The 16,222-nt window shown below is 41.9% G+C and overlaps 1 protein-coding gene across 16 annotated transcripts in view; it reads right to left on the reverse strand.

Moving 5' to 3' along the window:
- Window positions 1-15,094, reverse strand: part of GGNBP2 (gametogenetin binding protein 2) — an 88,591-nt gene extending 73,497 nt beyond the window's left edge. For 3 of the 16 annotated variants that reach the window (XM_070735350.1, XM_070735341.1, XM_070735337.1), the window contains exon 1: window positions 14,542-14,623. The gene's annotated coding sequence lies outside the window, so the exon portion shown is untranslated. Of the gene's footprint in view, window positions 1-10,143; window positions 10,217-14,504; window positions 14,871-14,944 lie in introns of those variants that run through there. The other 13 variants (XM_070735352.1, XM_070735346.1, XM_070735345.1 and 10 more) reach the window with 12 other exon arrangements.
- Window positions 15,095-16,222: the final 1,128 nt, after the last annotated feature.

Below are 16,222 nucleotides of genomic sequence, written 5' to 3' on the forward strand. Positions count from 1 at the left end.
CAGCCTCCCCCAAGGCCAAAAATCAGCTGGCTCGTGCGTGCGTGCATGCACACTTGAGCTGACATAGGGGAACGCCTTGCGTGCCTTCCAATATGGCTCCGCATGCCGGCTGTAGCACTCGTGTCCTAGGTTCACCATCACTGGCCTATGCTTTGAGGGGTGGTCAAACTGAACACCGATGAAGCTTAGGCTGCTATTTGTAGCTCAGGGTTGACATGAAGGGTCCTTGGCCCTCTCTGAGCTTGGAGGTTTCCTTGCAGATGTTTCATGACCCAAACTAGGTCACATCCCCAAAGCTCATCAACTGATGCTGATTGATGCTATGGCACTCGAGTCACCCCGAGTCTTCGGAGAGGGGCGGCATACAAATCTAATAAATTATTATTAATTATTGTTATTCTTCCTGATCCCCACTCTCTTGTAGCCCTGACCACGTTGCCTAGCTGGGTCATGAAACGTCTGCAAGAAAACCACCAAGCTCAAAGAGCACCAAGGGGCCCTCATGTCAACCCTGAGCTACAGATATTCTCCCTTAGCAGCCTAAGCTTTGCCATTGTTCAGTCTGAACTTAATAAATTGCATAAACCCAGCTTATAGGTTGGGACAGGATACACATTCAGAAAACCCACTTACTTACTTACTTACTTACTTACTTACTTACTTACTTATGTACTTTCTTTCTATTTATCTATCTATCTATCTATCTATCTATCATCTATCCATCTATCAATCTATCATCTATTTATCTATCTATCTATCTATCTATCTTCTATCTAATCTATCTATCTATCTTCTATCTAATCTATCTATCTATCTATCTATCTATCTTCTATCTAATCTATCTATCTATCTAATCTATCTATCTATCTTCTATCTATCTATCTTCTATCTAATCTATCTATCTATCTATCATCTATTTATCTATCTATCTATCATCTATCTATCTTCTATCTAATCTATCTATCTATCTATCTATCTATTTATCTATCCATCTATCTATCTATCATCTATCTATCTACTATCTATCTATCTATCTATCTTCTATCTAATCTATCTATCTATCTTCTATCTATCTATCTTCTATCTATCTATCTTCTATCTAATCTATCTATCTATCTATCTATCATCTATTTATCTATCTATGTATCTATCCATCTATCAATCTATCATCTATTTATCTATCTATCTATCTATCTATCTATCTATCTAATCTATCTATCTATCTATCTATCTATCTATCTATTTATCTATCCATCTATCAATCTATCATCTATTTATCTATCTATCTATCTATCATATATCTATCTATCTATCTATCTTCTATCTAATCTATCTATCTATCTAATCTATCATCTATCTATCTTCTATCTAATCTATCTATCTAATCTATCTATCTATCTATCTATCTATCTTCTATCTAATATATCTATCTATCTATCAATCTATGATCTATTTATCTATCTATCTATGTAATCTATCTATCTAATCTATCTATGTAATCTATCTATCTAATCTATCTATCTATCTAATCTATCTATCTTCTATCTAATCAATCTATCTATCTATCTATCTATCATCTATCTATCTATCTATCTATCTATCTTCTATCTAATCTATCTATCATCTATCTATTTATCTATCTATCTATCTTCTATCTAATCTATCTATCTATCATCTATTTATCTATCTATCTATCATCTATCTATCTATCTATCTATCTTCTATCTAATCTATCTATCTATCTATCTATCTATCATCTATTTATCTATCTATCTATCATCTATCTATCTATCTACTGTAATGCTCTCTACATGGGGCTACCTTTGAAGAGCATTCAGAAACTTCAGATCGTGCAGAATGCAGCTGCGAGAGCAATCATGGACTTCCCTAAATATGCCCATGTCACACCAACACTCCGCAGTCTGCATTGGTTGCCGATCAGTTTCCGGTCACAATTCAAAGTGTTGGTTATGACCTATAAAGTCCTACATGGCATCGGACCAGAATATCTCTGGGACCGTCTTCTGCCACACGAATCCCAGCAACCTGTTAGGTCCCACAGAGTTGGCCTTCTCCGGGTCCCATCAACTAATCAATGTCGTCTGGCAGGCCCCAGGGGAAGAGCCTTCTCTGTTGCGGCCCTGGCCCTCTGGAATCAACTCCCCCCGGAGATTAGAACCACCCCCACCTTCCTTGCCTTTCGTAAGTTACTGCAGACCCACCTATGTCATCAGGCATGGGATAATTGAGATACCCCTAGGCTTATATTGTTTATATATGGCATGATTGTGTTGCATGGTTTTAATGACGGGTTTTTAGATGTCTTTTAATATATTGGATTTGTCACATTGTTATTGTTGTGAGCCGCTCCAAGTCTCCGGAGAGGGGCGGCATACAAATTTAATAAATTATTATTATTAATTATTATTATCTATCTACCTACCAACCAACCAACCAACCATTTAACATATTTATATGCCACCCAACTCCTGAAGGACTCTGAGCATCTTCCAACATGTAAAAATAATTCTAAAACAGTAAAAACATTCAATTAATAAACTCAATTAAAACACACACACACACAACCCCACATTCTACATTCAACAATCCCAGGCCTGCGTCTTTACAGTTTTGCAGGAAGTTGGTAAGTTGGGGGGAATACGAATCTCTGGAGGCAGTTGGTTCCATAGGGTCGGGGTCACCACAAAGAAGGCTCTCCCCTGGGGATCTGCCAGCTGACATTGTTTGGCTGACGGGACCCAGAGAAGGCCAACCTCTGTGGGTTCTTACTGATCGCTGGGAGGTGTATGGCAGAAGGCAGTCCCACAGGTAGTCTGGTCCTAAGCTATGGAGGGCTTTATAGGTGATAACCAACACCTTGAATTGCGTTCGGGGACCAACTGGCAACCAGTGCAGCTTGCAGAGCATCGGTGTTATATGTGTGTACCTTGGTGCTTCCATAATTTCTCGTGCGGCTGCATCAAAGTGTTGGTAATGACCTTTAAAGCCCTACATGGCATTGGGCCAGAATACATCCGAAACTGCCTTCTACCGCACCAATCCCAGCGGCCGATAAGGTCCCACAGAGTTGGCCTTCTCCAGGTCCCGTCGACCAAACAATGTCGTTTGGCGGGCCCCAGGGGAAGAGCCTTCTCTGTGGTGGCCGCGGCCCTCTGGAATCAACTCCCCCCAGAGATTAGAACGGCCCCCACCCTCCTTGTCTTTCGCAAACTACTCAAGACCCACCTTTGTCGCCAGGCATGGGGGAGTTAAGATATTCCTTCCCCTAGGCCATTACAAGTTATGCATGGTATGTTTGTGTGTATGTTTGGTTTTTATAATAAGGGTTTTTAGTTGTTTTATTAAATTGGATTGTTACATGTTGTTTTTTATCATTGTTGTTAGCCGCCCTGAGTCTGCGGAGAGGGGCGGCATACAAATCCAATAAATAAATAAGTAAATCAATTAAATGAATAAATAAATTAATTAATTTTGCACCAGCTGAAGCCCCATGTAGAGAGTATTGCTCTCTATAGTATATCACTGCCCCCACCCGCGCCCATTAGACACATATAAGCGGCGATAAATTTAGGGGCACCTAAATTTTAAGCCTGCCTTACAGCTCAACATAATTATTCATAGCAAAGGTATTTTTTCCAAAGAATAATAAAGAACCAAAGACTTAAATCATCATTCAAGACATTCTCAATAGCATATATGCTCATATCTTCTTTTACACACTCGCAAATTACAATTCTCTTTACCAGAGTCATCAAGTTTTACACTCACTCCAATTTTCCCTGTTCTACCCATCTGAAAGAAAGAAATATATCACTCCATATGCAATAGATGCAATGCAGCCTTGCATAAAGAAAAATATAGTCCAGTAATACCTTTTTTAACAGAATGGTAGAGTGGGATGGGACCTCCGAGGTCTTCTAGTCCAACCCCCTGCTCAGGCAGGAAACCCTACATCAGTTGAGACAAATGGTTGCCCAGTCTCTTCTTAAAAACTTCCAGTGTTGGAACATTCATAACTTCTGGAGGCAAGCTGTTCCACTGGTCAATTGTTCTCACTGTCAAGACATTTCTTCTTAGTTTTACGTTGTCTCTCCCTTTGAATTGCAACCTAGTGCTAAGGAAATTTTTTTCAAAGTTCCTCATTTGTCAGCCGGAAGACACAAATCCAGGAAGTCCCCGCTTGCACTTATACAACATCTGGCCAACAACTTTACAACTGTTTCCCAATGGGAAGTCAAATGGGTCACTCAACGTAGAAATTATACGACATATAAATGACTGCAAACAAATGCGCCAGGCCTTGAACTACCATTGGAGCAATGGACCATCCAGAAGAGACACCTCACATAGTGTCTGCCAATACTCTATATAATTATTTTTTATTATTATTATTTATTATATTTGTATGCCGCCCCTCTCCGCAGACTCGGGGCGGCTCACAACAGTGATAAAAAACAATATATATTGACAAATCTAATAATTTAAAATCTAAAATAGCAATTGTACATTTAAAAAATCTAAAAATAAGAAACCCAATATAAAAACACACATACAGTCATATCATGCACTAAAACTACATAGGCAGGGGGAGATGTCTCAGTTCCCCCACGCTTGACGACAGAGTTTACGAAAGGCAAGGAGGGTAGGGGCAGTTCTAATCTCTGGAGGGAGCTGATTCCAGAGGGTCGGAGCCGCCACAGAGAAGGCTCTTCCGCTGGGTCCCGCCAGACGACATTGTTTAGTGGACGGGACCCGGAGAAGGCCAACTCTGTGAGACCTGACCGGTCGCTGGGATTCGTGCGGCAGAAGGCGTCTCGCAGGTATCCTGGTCCGGTGCCATGAAGGGCTTTATAGGTAATAACCAACACTTTGAATTGTGACCGGAAACTGATCGGCAACCAGTGCAGACTGCGGAGTGTTGGAGTAACATGGGCATATTTGGGAAAGCCCATAATTGCTCTCGCAGCTGCATTCTGCACGATTTGAAGTTTCCGAACATTCTTCAAAGGTAGCCCCATGTAGAGAGCGTTACAGTAGTCGAGCCTCAAGGTGATGAGGGCATGAGTGACTGTGAGCAATGACTCCCGGTCCAAATAAATGGGGCATACTATCCTATTCTAGGTGTGATTGTGGGATCTCACATCAAACTGTAGATCACATCATGATTGGCTGTATGCTGAAGGCATATACAGTGTTCCCTCGATTTTCGCAGGTTCGAACTTCGCGAAAAGTCTATACAGTACCACGGTTTTTCAAAAATATTAATTAAAAAATACTTCACGGATTTTTTTCCCTAAACCACGGTTTTTCCCACCCAATGACATCATATGTCATCGCCAAACTTTCGTCCGCCTTTAATAAATATTTTTTTTAATAAACTTTAATAAATAAGCATGGTGAGTAATAACCTAAATGGTTGGTAAGGGAATGGGAAATTGTAATTTAGGGGTTTAAAAGTGTTAAGGGAAGGCTTGTGATACTGTTCATAGCCAAAAATAGTGTATTTACTTCCGCATCTCTATTTCGCGGAAATTCGACTTTCGCGGGCGGTCTCGGAACGTATCCCCCGCGAAAATCGAGGGAACACTGTACTAGTCCAGGATCTGTTTTTTTTTATATATATATATATAAATAATGTTGGGCTTCAATAGTTATTTAGATGGCCTGGACTAGGGGTTTCAAACTCAAGGCCCCGAGGACCTGATCTGGCCCATGGGGTGCTTAGATAGAAACAAAGAAACATAGAAGACTGACGGCAGAAAAAGACCTCATGGTCCATCTAGTCTGCCCTTATGTTATTTCCTGTATTTTATCTTAGGATGGATATATGTTTATCCCAGGCATGTTTAGTCAGTTACTGTGGATTTACCAACCACATCTGCTGGAAGTTTGTTCCAAGGATCTACTACTATACCACGGTTCTGGCCCACTGGTAGCCCACCCGAGCTCTGTTTTCGCTAGCGGAAGGTTGCCGGATCCATTTTCAATAGCTTAGGCTTAGGCCACCACCAATGTCCTCCGATATGAGTGAAGTCAAGCTGGCCATGCCTACCCTGGTCACACACAAACACATACACACACACACGGTCAAACACAACCTTGATGCAAACCTCAATGAAATCAAGTTGGACACCGTGACCAAGACACTGCAATTTGAACACAGCTATTTCTAAGAGTTGCGTTCAAATATAAATACGGTATATAAAATTTATATACTGCTCAAAAAATAAAGGGAACACTTGAACAACAGAATATAACTTCATCCAACTTCTGTGAAATCACTGTCCACTTAGGAAGCAACACTGATTGACAATCGATTTCATTTTGTTGTCAGCACATTCAACAAAGTACCGGTATTCAATGAGAATATTTCATTCATTAGGATCTAGGATGTGCTATTTGAGTGTTCCCTTTATTTTTTTGAGCAGTGTATTTTATTGTTTTACTAATCTAGATATGTTAATATACCGTATTTTTCACGGTGTAAGGCACATCGGAATATAAGACACACCTTAGTTTTGGGGAAGGAAAATAGAGGGGGGGGGATCAGCCTACCAGGCATTCAATCTAGCTAGTGTCCTTAGTCTGGTCTGCTTCAGCACATTATGTTATTCACTGGTGAGCGCTGGAAAAAAAACTTATTCGGAGCAAATAGCAATGAAAAAAAGCCTGCAAAGACTTAGGGCTGGAAAAAAATATTCTTTGGGGAGTAGCTGGGAAAATTGTTAGTGCCTCATTAGGACTCGGGAAAAAAACTTCCTAAAAGCTACATTCAGAGTAACTGAAGGAGTACCAGGACGAGTCTACGGAGAGGGGCAGCATACAAATCTAATAAATAATAATAATAATAATAATAATAATAATAATAATAATACCAGGAGTACCAGAGTACCAGTAGACAACACAGTCTTACTCACCTAAATTTTCAGCCTCTTTTAGGGAGGAAAAAGATGTGTCTTATTTATTTACTTACTTACTTACTTACTTACTTACTTACTTACTTACTTACTTATTGGATTTGTATGCCGCCCCTCTCCGTGGACTCGGGGCGGCTCACAACAAACATAGAATACACAGCAAAACAATTTGATCCAATTAATTACAATTAAAAGACTTTAAAAGAGCCTACACTTAGAAAAATACAGTACTGTATCTTGCAAGCCCATGTACAAGCCCTGTATGATACGCCATATGCTAAATAAATATTCATAGATATAAGCTTTTGTGAGCCACCGCTTACTGTGTACCCGATAAAGCAAGATGCAGTGCACAAAAGCTTCATTTACTAATATTTAAGTAGCCACTTATCTCACAATCGAGCAACTAAAATAATAATAATAATAATTATTATTATTATTATTATTATTATTATTATTATTATTATATTTGTATGCCGCCCCGATAAAGCAAGATGCAGTGCACAAAAGCTTCATTTACTAATATTTATGTAGCCACTTATCTCACAATCGAGCAACTAAAATAATAATAATAATTATTATTATTATTAGATTTGTATGCCGCCCCGATAAAGCAAGATGCAGCGCACAAAAGCTTCATTTACTAATATTTATGTAGCCACTTATCTCACAATCGAGCAACTAAAATAATAATAATAATAATAATAATTATTATTATTATTATATTTGTATGCCGCCCTGATAAAGCAAGATGCAGTGCACAAAAGCTTCATTTACTAATATTTATGTAGCTACTTATCTCACAATCGAGCAACTAAAATAATAATAATAATAATAATTATTATTATTATTATTATTATTATTATTATTATTATATTTGTATGCCGCCCTGATAAAGCAAGATGCAGTGCACAAAAGCTTCATTTACTAATATTTATGTAGCTACTTATCTCACAATCGAGCAACTAAAATAATAATAATAATTATTATTATTATTATTATTATTATTATTATTATTATTATATTTGTATGCCGCCTCTCTCCGAAGACTCGGGGCGGCTCACAGCAATAATAAAAACAATGTTATAGTGAAACAAATCTAATATTAAAAAAGAAAGCATATAAAATCATATTTAAAAAAACACACAACACATAAATGAATAAAATGGGTCAGCCAGGACAGGTGCTACCAGCCTCCTGCTGAATTTTTGCTACTATAGACTAACAAAAGCCCTGAAATGTGTATTCACAACCATCCTGGTAAATCCTTATCTACACTCAGGGCCTACCCACATACTTATGATGCATGTGAAAATATTTTGGGCCCCTAGAGGTATATATCAGGAGAGCCAGACTGGTCTAGTGGTTAAGGCAAACCGGGCGAGAAACTGGAAGGCTGGGTTCTAATCCTGCCTCAGGCGGAAAACCAGCTGGTTTACTTTGGGCCAGTCACTCTCAATTCTAGGAAGGAGGCCGTGGCAAACCACTTCTGAGAAACCTGGCCAAGGAAACTGCAGAGACTTTCTCAGGCAATCGCCAGGAGACGACACAGATTCGAAGACAGAAAAAACAACTATGCCATATAACAGTGTTTCCCAACCTTGGCAACTTGAAGATACAGTAATACCTCGTCTTACGAACTTAATTGGTTCCGGGAGGAGGTTCGTAAGGCGAAAGGTTCGTAAGACAAAACAATATTTCCTATAGGAAACAATGTAAAATCAATTAATGCGTGCAAGCAAAAAAAAAACAAACCCAAAAATGGTGCTCCGCTGCGCGCCGCCGCCCAGCTGTCACCTTTTGAAACAGCCGGGCGCTTCTCAGCGTTCTCTCGAATGCCGAACCCGGAAGTTTGGCAAAAGTTCGGGTTCGGGTGGCCGCCAAGAAGCCCCGCCGCCCGGCTGTCACCTTCTGAAACAGCTGGGGGGCTTCTCAGCGTTCTCCCGAACCCGAACTTTTGCCGAACTTCCGGGTTCGGTGTTCGGGAGGCTGCCAAGAAGCCCCGCTGCCCGGCTGTCGCCTTTTGAAACAGCCGGGGGCATAGTTCCCTCTAAGCTGAGCAGTGAGCCATGGCTCACTAAAAAATCATCATCAACTCAGAGTTTTCCAAACCTGCCCAGAAGCCGAGAGGGAAAGAGTGAGAGAGAGAAGGAGAGAGAGAGGAAGAGAGAGAAACAGATAGAAAAAAGAGAGGAAGGAAAAGAGAAAGAAAAAGAATGGGAGTAAGGAAGAGAGAAAGAAAATCAAAATCTAGTTTGAAACTAGCTCAACTATTTAAGTGGCATTTTGATATTGATAGAGTTGCCCTATTATGAGCTCACTGTTATAGACACACAGTACAGTATTTTATTTTGAAATTCTCTGAGGCAAAACAGGGTGGGTTTTTTATTTGTTTGTTTATTTATTATTTCTGTGCCGCCCAGTCCCGAAGGGACTGCCGCTCAGACACTATACTTTTCTGCCCCCCCCCCAAAAAAATTAGAGGGAACACTGGCCGGGGGGCTTCTCGGTGTTCTCCCAAACGCCGAACCTGGAAGTTCAGCAAAAGTTCGGATTCGTCGTTCGGATGGCCGCCGAGAAGCCCCGCCGCCCAGCTTTAATGTCACGGAGACATCCTTCCTAGAGTCCACGTTTCAGCCGGCCAGGAAGGACATCTTCATGACGTCAAAGCTCCGCCCATGGAATTCCCTATTGGGATTCCCCACCTCCGTTTCAGCCTCCCTGACGGGCCGACATCTCCACGGCTCTTCTGGCAAGGTGACAGCCGGGCGGCGGGGCTTCTTGAACCTGAACGCCGAACCCGAACTTTTGCCAAACTTCTAGGTTCGGCGTTCGGCCGGCCGGTTCGTAAGGCGAAAAAAGTTCATAAGAGACAAAAATTTTCCAAACCCCGGGTTCGTATCTCGAAAAGTTTGTATGACGAGGGGTTCGGATCATGAGGTACTACTGTATTTGGACTTCAACTTCCAGAATTCCCCAGCCAGTGAATGCTGGCTGGGGAATTCTGGGAGTTGAAGTCCAGATATCTTCAAGTTGCCACGGTTGGGAAACACTGCCATATAAGATGCGAAGAGTCCTCATCTAACAACAGTTCATTTAGCGGCTGTTTGAAGTTGCAACGGCACTGGAGGGAAAAAGATGACATGAACATTTATCTGATGCATACTTATGACCGCTGCAATATCACTACAGCCACATGAGTTACCTTCAGATGCTGGACGACTGGTTCCTATTTATAAACGCGTCCACGGATCCGTGGGATCTTCTTTTGAGATCCTCTGACATGCAAAATCAATGGGGAAGCCATGTTTACTTAACAACCGGGTTACTAGCTTAACAAGGGCAATGATTTACTTAACAAACATGGCAAGGAAAACTACAAAATGTAATACATTTCTCACTGAAAAACGCCATCACTCTGCTAAACAAATAATTCCCTCAACACTGTCAAGTTTTTTACTAAATCTGCACTTCTATTTCTACTAATTTTTCTCATCATTCCTATCACCCATTTCCTCCCACTTAGGACTGTATGACTGAAACTTGTTGCTTGTATCCTAAGATTTTTATTAATATTGGTTGTTTCTTCATCGCTTATTTGACCCCTATGACAATCATTAAGTGTTTTTTACCTCATGATTCTTGACAAAAGTATCTTTTTATTTTATGTACACTGAGAGCCTATGCACCAAGACAAATTCCTTGTGTGTCCAATAATTTTGGTTGCTCTTTTTTGCACCTTCTCCGAAACTCTGGAGAAGGTGCAAAAAAGAGCAACCAAAATGATTAGGGGACTCGAAACCAAGACTTACGAAGAGAGATTGAGAGAACTGGGCATGGACAGCCTAGAAAAAAGAAGGTCTAGAGGGGACATGATAGCAGTTTACAGATACTTGAGGGGTTGCCACGGTGAGGAGGGGGTCTCTTTATTCCCAAGGGCACCAGAGGGCCGGACGAGGAACAATGGTTGGAAGCTGACCAAGGAGAGATTCAACCTGGAAATAAGGAAGAACTTCCTGACGGTCAGAGCGATCAACCAATGGAACTGCCTGCCAGGGGAGGTGGTGAACTCCCCAACTCTGGACACCTTCAAGAGGAGATTGGACTTCCATTTGGCTGGGGTGCTGTAGGGTTTCCTGCTCAGGCAGGGGGTTGGACTCGATGACCTAACGGTCCCTTTCAACTCTATTAATAAAATAATTAAATAAATAAAATAAAAACACTTGGCCAATAAGAATAAGAAAGAATTTTAAATGTTGGGCTCAATTGAGGCCATTAAGTCGAGGATTTACCTGCCTCACAGATTTGTGCCAGGGTTGAGTTTACCTTAAGATAGTGTTTCTCAAATGGGGGGGGGGGGCGCAGAAGCGATGCCAGGAGGGCCGAACGACCCGGAGGAACGTGCTTTTTAGGGGTTTTTTGCACAAAACAATAGCAGACAGCACAGAGTAGGATATATCAAGTGCAGATAACAAACCTTTAAGAGGCACTATGGAAAAATATTTAACAGGGATGAAAAGAAAGGAGAGAGATGGAAATAATGAGACAAATATAAGTCTACCGAAAGCTAAGATGAGGAAATATCATGAAGTGTACGTAGTGCTTGGCTTCAGTGCGACTATGGTGGCAGACGAGGAAAGACCAGTATGTTTACTGTGTCTAAAAATATTGGCAGTGGACAGCATGAAGCCAAATAAATGAAGGCATCACTTAAATATCTCCGGGCCTGCCTTCTGCCGCACGAATCCCAGCGACCGATTAGGTCCCACAGAGTTGGCCTTCTCCGAGTCCTGTCGACGAAACAATGTCGTCTGGCGGGGCCCAAGGGAAGAGCCTTCTCTGTGGTGGCCCCGACCCTCTGGAACGAACACCCCCCCCCCGGGAGATCAAGACTGCCCCCACCTTCCTTGCCTTTCGCAAACTTCTTAAAACCCACCTCTGCCATCAGGCATGGGGAAATTGATTCCCCTGGGCCGGGCCGTTTTTATGCATGGTATGTTTGATTGTTTTTACATTAAGGGTTTTAAACTGTTTTAATAATTGGATTTGTACTATGCTTTATTGTTGTGAGCCGCTCCGAGTCTTCGGAGAGGGGCGGCATACAAATCTAATAAATAATAATAATAAAACACATTACATCCCAATCACGCTGTTAAGCAGCTTGAATGTTTTCAGCGAAAACGTGCTAAATATTGCAAACAATCATCCCGGCAGAGATTTTGGGGGGCAACAAAATGTTTACTTCTTTCTGGGGGGGGGGGGGGGTTAACACAAAATAATTGAGAAACACTGCCTTAAGGCAAGATCAAATGTCGGTTGACTTCACCCAACAGGCTAAGCCAAAACAACTTCACACCATAACCCCAATTTACCCTTTGCAACAGTAGATCACAGAATCCCAGGGCTGGAAGGGACATCGGAGGTCTTCTAGGCTAACCCCTTCCTCAAAGCAGGAGACTTTATATACCATCTTGGTCAAAATGGCGGTCCAGTCTATTTTTGAAACCTTCCAGTGATGGGCACCTGCAACTCTTTAACACAGGGGTCTCCAACCTTGGCAACGTGTGGATTTCAATTCCCAGAATTCATCAGCCAGCTAAAGGTTACTGGAAGAAAAGTCTATGAATGGTTACAGGAAATTAAGGAAATAACAATGGAATTTACTCCTGAATTATTTTTTCTGGGTATTATGAGGAAACGCTACCCCAAAATATATGTAATATTTAATGATACATATTATTACACCAGTGAGGATAGCATATACTCAATTTTGGAAGAATAATCAAACACTACCAGATAATATATTAATGGAAAAAATTTACAGGTGTGCTGAGTTGGACATATTGTCCATAGAGCTCAAAGGCCAAAATAAATCAGAATATCACGAAGTATGAAATAGATGGACCAAGAGAAAGAAAAAGAAAGAATTGTGAAACAATGTGAAATGACAAAAATCTGGAATTTTGTAAACATATGAAACAAATGTATATTGTATGTAGAATATTATTAAGTAGTAATAACCTTAATATATTAATGGGAAAAAATTACAGATGTGCTGGGATGGACAGATTGTCCATAGAACTCAAAGGCCAAACTAATTCAAAATATTACAAAGTATGGAATAGATGGTACAATTGGACGAAGAGAAAGAAAAGAAAGCATTGTGAAAACATATAAAACAAATGTATATTGTATATAGAATATTATTAAGTAGTAATAACCTTAACGGCTGTAGAACTGTGTGCGACTCCTCAAGGTACCCTTGACCAAACAATGTCGGCTGGCGGGATCTAGGGGAAGAGCCTTCTCTGTGGGGACCCCATCCCTCTGGGATCAGCTCCCCCCCAGGAGATTCGCACTGCCCCCACCCTCCTTGCCTTCCGAAAGAGCCTAAAAACTCATCTTTGCCGCCAGGCCTGGGGTTACCAGATCTTCCCCCTGACCAACGAATGTTTTTAGTACGATTGTTGAATGAAGAATGGTAATGGAAGTTTTTAAAGTAGATTTTTATGGATTGTTTTTATGTATTAATTGGATTGATTTTATTATTGTCTTATATATGTTGTGAACCGCCCCAAGTCCTTGGAGAGGGGCGGCATGCAAATCCAATTAAATAAATAAAATAAATAATTTTTTGTGATGCTCAAAAATGAAAAACAATTTAAACATTCAAAAAACAAAAAAATAAAGTTGCCAAGGTTGGAGACCCCTGTTTTAGCACATCTGCCAACTAATTGCAAACGAGGCGATGGAGAGTAAGGCCACTTTTTCTAGAGGGGAAAAATGACCGTTGCTATGCAGAGACACCCCAATTAAAGACCCCCAAACTCCACCCTACTGAGCCCAAGGCTCTGGGATTACAGCAGGCCCCAGAAGCCAAGCCTTGATAACAGCTTGAAAAAATCATCATGAGAAACATGATTTGAAAGCTGAAAAAAATGAGAAACATCAGTTCTGTTTTCTAGAAACTAAGCAACCCGGAATTGCAGGCAAAGACCAACGTGCAAGGTTATTTTAGCAACCCCAAATCCAATTGCTCTGCCAGCAATTCAAGCTTAAGCTTAACCCGCACGCCTACGCAACTCATCCAATACGCCCAAGGGGGCCAAAAAAACCCACCCCAACACACACACACACCACAAAAAATGCAGCTCGTTTCAAAGCAAGAAGAAAAAGCCCTTGTAATTAGCAGCCTGCCTATTATTATTGGGGTTTTTTTCAAAAGAGGGAGAGTGGTTCCTCCCCACCCCTTAATCAGGAGCCATTTCAGTCTCACTGCCTCTTCCTGAGGACTTTCCCACGTTCTTTGCAAACTTTGCATCCCACCCACGACAATTTTGTATTGCAGATTTTGCAAAAAAAGGGGGCAAATCCTCAAATGATGGGTATGGGGGAGGGGAAAATGGCTTTTTTTTAAGGGAGAAAATGGCTTCCCCTCCAAAATGCAAAAAAAGCGGGTGGGTTGCATTTTGAAAGGAAGCAGGTTAGTCGCCCCCCTCCCCAGAATATAAATGCATGGAAGAAAATCAATCAATCAATAAGGCAACGAGTAGGTCAAAGAATAACCTTCGCAGTTCCTCATGCCCCCCGCCCCACGACTCACCACCGTTTACTGCTCCTGCAGGCAGGCTCCACCCCTATTTAAATTTACCTTCCTTTTCCCCCCAGCCCGCCTCTCCTATTGGCTGAAGCGACTGAAGCTGCCGAAGAGGAGAAACCGCCACACCTCGAAGCGCTCGAAACGGGAGATTTTTTTTTTTGGCCTCTCTCTCTTCCCTTCCCCCTCCCTCCCCCTTTTCAGGAGGGCAGCATGGAGCCTCCTCGTCCGGCTTTGGCTCCGCCCCTGCCCCTCCTCCTCCTGCCCCCCTCCTCTCGCGAGAGACGGAGAAGGCAGAGCTCCCGCCTTCTCCCTCCCCACCCACTGCCCCGACCAACCGCTCACCGGGCTCCGCCTCCTGGCCTCCCAAACCCCGCCCCCTTTCGACACCCCCCCTTCAGCTACTAACTGCTCTTTCAGGGCGTGCCTCGGCTGAACTGTCACCTCTGCCACAAGCTCCGCCCCTTTTCTTTTTTTATGTAAATGACCCTTGCGGTGGCCCGCCCCTTCCTCGGCCTTCCCCTTCGCTTTTTTCCGCCGCGGGCTCAAATCAAAGAAAGGAGGGTGGAAGAGCGTTTCCTTTATATAGTTAAGGCCGGAAAGAGGCTCCGGCTTGCGGCCTTCTGCGCATGCGTGAGAAGGAACGCTGACGTGAAGTGGAAGCCGCAAGCCCATTCCCCGCCTTTCTTTCTTGGAAATTGTCACAAATAGCCCCTTGCCATTTGTCAACGAATAAGACGTTGAAGTTTTGCGCATGCTCAGTAAGTCGTTTCTGCCTCCTTAAGAAATAGTTCGAGCGGGAAAAGGTGGTGATGAAGCGACGTCCAGTAAATTTGTATAGATCCGAAACGGGCCGTCTTCGGGATAACAAAAGGACCCAAATTGCCCTTTTGACAGCGTTCCTAAAGAATTTCCCCCTCATCCGTTTTAAATAGTTGCTTATCATAGCAGTTACTTCTTACACTTCGTTGGTCTCTTAAACCGTTTTGGTTTGTTATACAAAAAAATTATGAGGCGACCTTGCCCTCCCAAATACAGAGGTAGTCCTCGACCTACTACCATAGTTGAGCCCGAAATTTCTGTTGCTAAGAGGAAACATTGGTTGAGTGAATTTTGCCCCATTGTACTGCCATTCTTGCCACAGTTGGAGTGAATCACTGCAAGTAAAATGATTCTTAAATAAATTTGGCTTCCCCATTTAATTTACTTGTAAAAAAATTGTGATCACATATTGCCACGACACTGCAACACTCATAAAAATGAGTCATTTGCCATTTGAATTTCGTTCATGTGATTGTAAGTGAAAATTAGTCATTAAGTCATTTTCAGTGCTGTTGTAATTTTGGAGAGTCACTGAGTGAACTCTTGTAAATTGAGGGTTTCTTGTCCCTTAACAATACAGTGATACCTCGTCTTACGAATTTAATTGGTTCCGGGAAGAGGATTGTAAGGTGAAAAGTTTGTAAGACGAAACGATGTTACCCATAGGAATCAATGGAAAAGGGATTAATGCATGCAAGCCCAAAACTCCCCCTTTTTGCCAGTCGAAGCGCCTGTTTTTGCGCTGCTGGGATCCCCCTGAGGCTCCCCTCCATGGAAAACCCCACCTCCAGACTTCAGTGTTTTTGTGATGCTGCAGGGAAAGCCCAGCAGCACAAAAATGGGTGCTTTGCTGGCAATAGAACTC

This window comes from Erythrolamprus reginae, chromosome 1 (genome assembly GCF_031021105.1).
Source record: "Erythrolamprus reginae isolate rEryReg1 chromosome 1, rEryReg1.hap1, whole genome shotgun sequence".
Lineage (NCBI taxonomy): Eukaryota > Metazoa > Chordata > Lepidosauria > Squamata > Dipsadidae > Erythrolamprus > Erythrolamprus reginae.